The sequence below is a fragment of the Cibotium barometz genome, chromosome 46 (genome assembly GCF_041138505.1).
Source record: "Cibotium barometz isolate CiBa-2024 chromosome 46, ASM4113850v1, whole genome shotgun sequence".
Lineage (NCBI taxonomy): Eukaryota > Viridiplantae > Streptophyta > Polypodiopsida > Cyatheales > Cibotiaceae > Cibotium > Cibotium barometz.
This window is the reverse complement of record NC_141091.1, coordinates 35,756,322-35,763,138: the sequence shown is the minus strand read 5'-3', so window position 1 is coordinate 35,763,138 and position 6,817 is coordinate 35,756,322.

The window sequence follows — 6,817 nt, the reverse complement described above, 5'->3', positions numbered from 1 at the left end:
GGCGCACCTTGAATATCAGTAGGATAAGGGTTAGGATCGGCCGGCCATGTATGGGCGTCCAAGTGTGAACGGCCAAGTCACCTATAAGAGCCAAATGTAACCCTAAAATCCTCATTCTCATGTGTTGTGAATACAAGAGTGCTCTTGCCTTATCTCTTTGGTTTCCTTCTCCTGCGTGTGTGAGAGAGAGAGAGAGAGAGAGAGAGAGAGAGTGAGAGAGCGATCGAGCACTGTGTAGCGACACGGCGGCGGAGAGGCGGTAGAGTGGCGACGGCGGCTCCTTCTTCACTGCGACGCGGGAATCCTTCAAGGCGGCGGTTGAGTGGTGAGTGACACACCCTTTGGCATTCTGTTTGAGCTTCCTTCCCTGGTTGTATGCTTGCAGCCATTCGTGGCTCGCATACGGTGTCCGGCAAGTCCCCAGCTACGACCTGTGCGGCAAAAGCGCACATTTTTGGTGCCGCTGCCGGGGAGTTGCCCTGCACCAAGCTCCAGTTTGCAGCTCGACTACTGCGTGAAGTTTAATCTACACTGCAGGAAAGTGACTGTGTGTTTGTTGTTGAGGTGTTTCTGTGTTTTGCAATCTGTCTTCTGCATTTCTGTTTCTTTTGTTATTTTTTCCGCTCCGCGTGTGGGCGTGCGTTCTGTTATCTGGTTATCTGAGTGCGGGGGGGATTTCTGAATCCCCAGATCTGTGCCGTGTGCAAACTGCGCCGCGGCCTGAACCCTAGAAAACTTATCTTTAAAAAAACAGAAAATAAAAAATAAAAAAAATTAAAAATTAAAAACAAAAAAAATTAAATTTTATTTTTAAAGAAAGAACCAAACGTGTGGAGAGGAAGAGAGGAAAGATTTTCTAATTGGAGAAAAAATTTTTGAAAAGAAAGAACCCCAATTGACCCACGACCACGACCCCGACCCCGGTCTCGGTCTATTGATATATACATATAGGAGAGTGAGCCTCCATAGCTTTCTTTCAAGTGAGAGCTTATGGGAAGTTGTGCCCTATATGTAGCCCACTCCCCAAGGAGTAAAGTGAGCATGTGGGATAAAGCCCTCACCCTTTCCTCCACAAGCAAATAGGCTTTTGCCCCTTCCCCCCAAGGGAAACGGACTGTTTTGAGGACTACGGGAGCTCTAGATAGGCGAACACGGTGCTGTAAAGCACGCTAGGACCCTTTGAATGATACGCTCGTTTCGAGCTATCACACGCCCTAGTCCAAGTTCGACTGTAAGTTAGGGGGTCAAAAACGAGTTAAAAACAATCTAAAAACAAGAAAAAACGGGGTGCGAAACACCTAAGAAACCACTTGTGTGAGTTTCAAGGGTAGTTGCCAACGCACGTAGGGTACCCACGTCACATGCATCTACGCTCTGGTCGGGTGCTGGAGTCTGAGCCACTAGGAAGCATTTCAGTCTACACAGGCTCACACCATCCCTCCACGTTGGCATCTTGGCCTTCGGCTGGAACCCAAGGGAGTGCAACCCAAGATCCACGAATAGTGGATAGTGACTCGTCCTCTGACTTAGAAGCCATGGAAGGACACCCTACCAAGAACCCTGAGGAGACAAGCCAAAACATGCCAGTGTGGGCCCCACAACTCGGATCTAGCATGTTTAGTCGTCTAATAGAGACCTTTAGTAGAGCTACACGCTCTGAACATGCGACAAGCGAAGTAAATGAAGAAGGAGGGGTAGTGGATTCGCCATTCACATCTCATGTAGACCCTACCCTCCTCCCAAAGAGTGTCCATGTGGATATTCTACCCACTTCGTTTAATGAGGGCCCTACTGAGCTACCACACTCCAATGCTCTTCCTAAAGTAGAGGTCCCTAGAAGCCAATCCATAAGAAGTGACATTGCGTCCACTTCAAGAGAACCGTTTGGCACACCAAGTCTGGATGGGATATTTCTCAATGAAAATTGGGAATGTGATCCACACACAGAGACTCTAACTGACCTATACACGGGTTGCACATACCATGTAGGTTGGTTAGAAGTCCTACGATCTACATCTAGCGCCACTAATCTAGAGGAGCAACAACACATGATATGTGAGGTTATTCATAGAATTATCCAAATTAAGAGGCAAAATAGGGGAGTGAACTTAGTTTCCATTGGCCCTATGAGATTTTTGGATACGGGCAAGGCCAAACAACCAACCCTATCACAATTGGAGACTCCCTCGATGAGTCCCATAGACCCTTCATATGTTGTTTCGCCTGGAGTCTCAATGCAGGTTGAGCCCACGAGCAGTAACTTTAGTTTTCCAACCTTGGCTCAACTTTCCATTAAGGAATCCACAATGCTTACCCCAATGATGAGCATAACGGAAAGTGCACCTGTTACCGCTGTAGTTAGTACGACGCCGCTACCTAGTGGAACAGTACATACAACAGTGCGTGCCAGTGCCTATCAACCATATGTACCTATCGCTACTCATGCTCATGTAGCTCCTACGCCTCTTAGTATGCCAATGGCGTATGCTCCACGATCGCCTTATCACCACCCTTATCCAATAGGAGCTAGGCCTAGTCACATATCATATCCTACGTCATTTGCCAACATACTCAGACCAACGCCAACTCCTATCAGCCAGGCTATCCCAGAAGTGCCTCCACTAGCTATGCCTGCTCACCTAGGTGATCTCGCAGCGTTTGCTCAGACGATCGGACGATCCATTACGGAAAACATGCGGGGCATGCCTGAGAGAGAACCTAGAAGCAAGGCAGTACAAGTGGCTAAGCTCACTCAAAACTTCAGTGGTAACGAGGATGTTAGGAAGCACATTGAAGTCTTTGAACACGTGTGTGATTCCTTGGAAGAGCACAATGAGCTACATAAGTGTAAAGCCTTAGGCTTAACCTTGAGTGGGAAGGCCGGAGATTGGTATCGAACCTTGAGGGTTGAAGAGCGCACTCACTACCCCACTCTCAAGAGATTGTTCTTGAAAGAATACATACGTGAGGGTGTGCTTTGGGGAGTAGCATCTCAACTCCAAAAAGCTGAACGCGAGGAAGGGGAGTCAGTGAGAGACTTTATAAGTCGATTGAAGCATCTAAATTCTCGCTGCACTCCCGATGAACGCTTCAATAACAACCAACTCCTCGATAGATTCATCCGAGGATTGCGCCACGAGGACATTTACAATGGCCTAGTCATTAGAGGTCTTATAACGTGGGAAGTAGCCAATGCAATCCAGTTAGAAGACAACTTGATGATTGCAGGTAAAAAGGTGTCTTCAGAAACAAAATCCGTTAGTTCGCAAGTATCTGGGCACGAGCCAATGACAGTAAAACCTATTGCCAAGGAGCCCAAGATATCCGAAATGTCTGTGACCGACCTTACTAAGGCTCTCCAAGAATACTTTAGGGGTAATCGAGCTCCTCAGAATAGCCATATGTACCCAAGAAGAGAGCAACAATGGTGTTCGGTGTGCTTAGGACCACATAGCACGAGTGAATGTCCCACATTCAGAGTCAAATTCAATGGGAATTGCAATGCATGTGGTAAGTATGGCCATCAATCTAAAGATTGCCTAGTACTTAAGCGAATGTTGGCAAATCAGGCACCACTAGCCTGGTCAAACACACCTCAAGTACCCGCGCTAATGCCTGCACAACCTGTCGAGCAACCGCAACACATAGTGCCAAGGAATCCGAATGTAGTCCAGTCTGTGCCATTACCACCGCCAGTGTTAGGACCACAACCTCCACATCCAAGGATTACCCCAATAAACCAGATGGGTTGTGAGTCACATAGTGCGTGTGGGGATTATGAAGAGGAGATAGACCCCACTGCTCCATATGGGATTGATACGTTTGAAATGATTCCCCAGTACTACATGGAGGATCATTTCGGGCAAGTCAAGCCTGTATATCAAGCGACTGCTCTCGCCACAAGAGGGCAAAACCTTAATACCTTGGCGAGGAGACCACCTCTTCAATGCTACGAGTGTGGCGGACCGCATCCTGTAGCGGAGTGCCCTAACAGGCTACAGAAGATCGCTACTCAGATGCAACCAAATCAAGGGAGTACATCGGGAATGCCGGTACTTACATGTAATCGTTGTGGCATAGATCATTTGATCGCTCAATGTCCACATAATCCTAATGCACCCAAGATTACGCCATTGAATTTGGTTGAGGTCACCAACCAAGCACGAGGAACCACACCCGTTGTACCCGCGAATGTAGTTACACGGTCAATGCTTCAAAATCAAAACTACATTCTTGAAGAGAGGGATACTGCATCAATCGCTCAGGCAAAGAAAAAGAAAACACGGCGGAAGAGATCGCTTAATGCCACGAGCTCCAAGCCTAGTTCAAAGACTAACATAGGGACAGGAAACGACCCCGTGTATATGAATGATCCTGAAGATGATTCTGATTCAATAGAAACCATGGGGACCAAAGCCACTACCTTAAGGGAGGAACCCAGTTGGGAGCTCAACGAAGGAGAATCAAGCGAATACATAAATAAGGGGAAACAAAAGGAAACTTTCTCGGCCCCACAACCAAGTCAGTTAATGCCCTCTCGACCACCCAAACTGACTGAGACTCCCCAAGACAAGCCTTGTGGGCCAAAAACCCTTAAGAAAAAGATTGGAACTTACCCAAAACCAGTTGAGGAAATTGAACAAGTGCAACACTTAAGGGGTTTGGTGGAAGAAACACAAAGAGAACTGGAGCCAAACCCGAGAAAAATCAAAATTCCAGACACAGTGTTTCCTACGCAAGTTCAGCCTCACAGGAACCATAAACCGTTAGCTATTCCTAGTATCATTCGGGAAGAAAGTGAGGATAGGACATCAGGAAGTGGGCAAACACCCTTTTTGCTTGAAAGAATGTTTAGTGAGGGAATGCCGGACCCCATCGAAGAGGAAGTGATTCCATCTTCACCAGTCCCTAGTCAAGGGGCGATGTCTCGAAAAGTACCGTTGAATGTGTCTAAGCTAATGGATTTCATGTCCTCTAAAATCAGAAGCACGATCATATCCAAATTATATGGAGATCCTGAGCTATTCTTAGCTCTTCGGGCATTTCTCAATGGAGAACTAAAGGCGGGGCTACCACAATTTGCAAATATGGATAGACCTGACACGCTTCAAGATGGAGGGGGACATTGGGATCTACAACCCAACCTAGATGAAGACTCGGTCGTTGAAATACCTGTGAACAAGTTGGGACAGTACTTTGAAGGTGACGAATCTAATGCAACCCTCCCCATTACTACCAAGGGATTAACTCTAAAGGGAATCCTTGATGGTGGTGTTGGAGTGAGCATTGTGACTAAAAACTGTTGGGAGTCTATGGGAAGACCTCACCTGGAAGTCACAAACATAGTGGTTAAGATGGCAAACGGAACCATAGCTAAACCTATTGGAATGTTAAGGGACCTTAAGATCAAGGTCCTGGGATACAAGGTAAAACATACCTTCATTGTAATGGATTTCTCCAAGCATCCTATGTCATATCAAATGATCTTAGGACGTCCTTTCATGAGGGAAGCACAAATGGTGCATGATTGGTCGACAAACCATGTCTATCTACAATTCCAGGACTCTGTCATTCGAGTTGATCTTGAGAATGGTCGTGCACATCCTTTAGGAAGCAAGGTTATCATTGATAATCGATCGGATACCACTATTCACTCCGCCCCATTAAGGTATTGCTATACATGCAAAAAAGAGACTGATGATGGGAAAGATTCTCCTTATATGGATGTCCTACCGGGTATGTCTGAGTCGGATAACGTGGATTGGGTACACCTAGCCGCAACCATAGACACATGGGGGAATAGAGGCACAAGCTGGGTAACACCTGTGAGGGGCAAGATATGCCACCGTTAGTGCCAATAAACATGATAGGTGTTATGCACTTGACTCCTGATGGCAAGAAAGTGGCAAACTCCACTGACACTGAAAGTAGCGAAGACTCTGACCAATGCAACTCTGAGTATGAATCTCAAGAAGAAACTAATTCTGAGCCTGATGGGGGGAATGAATCAAATATTCACCCAAATGTGGAAGCAAGGTGCTCAAGGCCTAGGACAGTGACCTCTTGCAGTTCATCCGAAAGTGAGGGGGACACAAGTGAAGATCGATCAAGTGAGTTTGAATCTGACAAAAACAAAAATCAAAAACTTGGTAAGAAGAAAACGAGACATAAGCGCCAACGCTATCGAGCTAATGTACGCACTGCAATAAACAAGGAGAGATCCACCGCAGAATGGCTTAGTTATATAGGAGCCATTGATGCTCATCGGAAGTTAGCGGATAATTGGGGACAATACCTCCAAAGTGTCATGTGGTGTATTCCGCAACCTCATGACGTCGCCCAATTAGAAATTGATGAGAAGCCAAAACTAAGTCGTACTACAACGAGGAGGCGGCAAAACCAAGAGTTGGCTCAGCAACAAAAGGAAGCGGAATTGAAAGAAAAAAGCTTGGCACAACAAGAACCAGTAGACTTACACCCCGCACCCGAGCATTTCAAATCATTTACCACAGGGGAACGTAAAGTGGTCTACACAAAAGCCCAACGAACGCCTACCAATGGGAGTAGCGGTGTCTATGATGGCCCTGCAGTAGTCAAGGAGATAGACTTAGCAGATCCAGGTGAGGAGTCTAAACCAGTTTTTATTGCTCAAGACCTCACCAAGGTGGAAGAAGCTGCACTTACGAAGCTTCTTAAAGAATTCAAGGACATATTTGCTTGGACATATCATGATATGAAGGGTGTTCCACCCTCGGTGGTGCAACACAGGATTCCAATGATTAGCACTGCTAAACTAGTCCAGTAACGTCCCTACCCA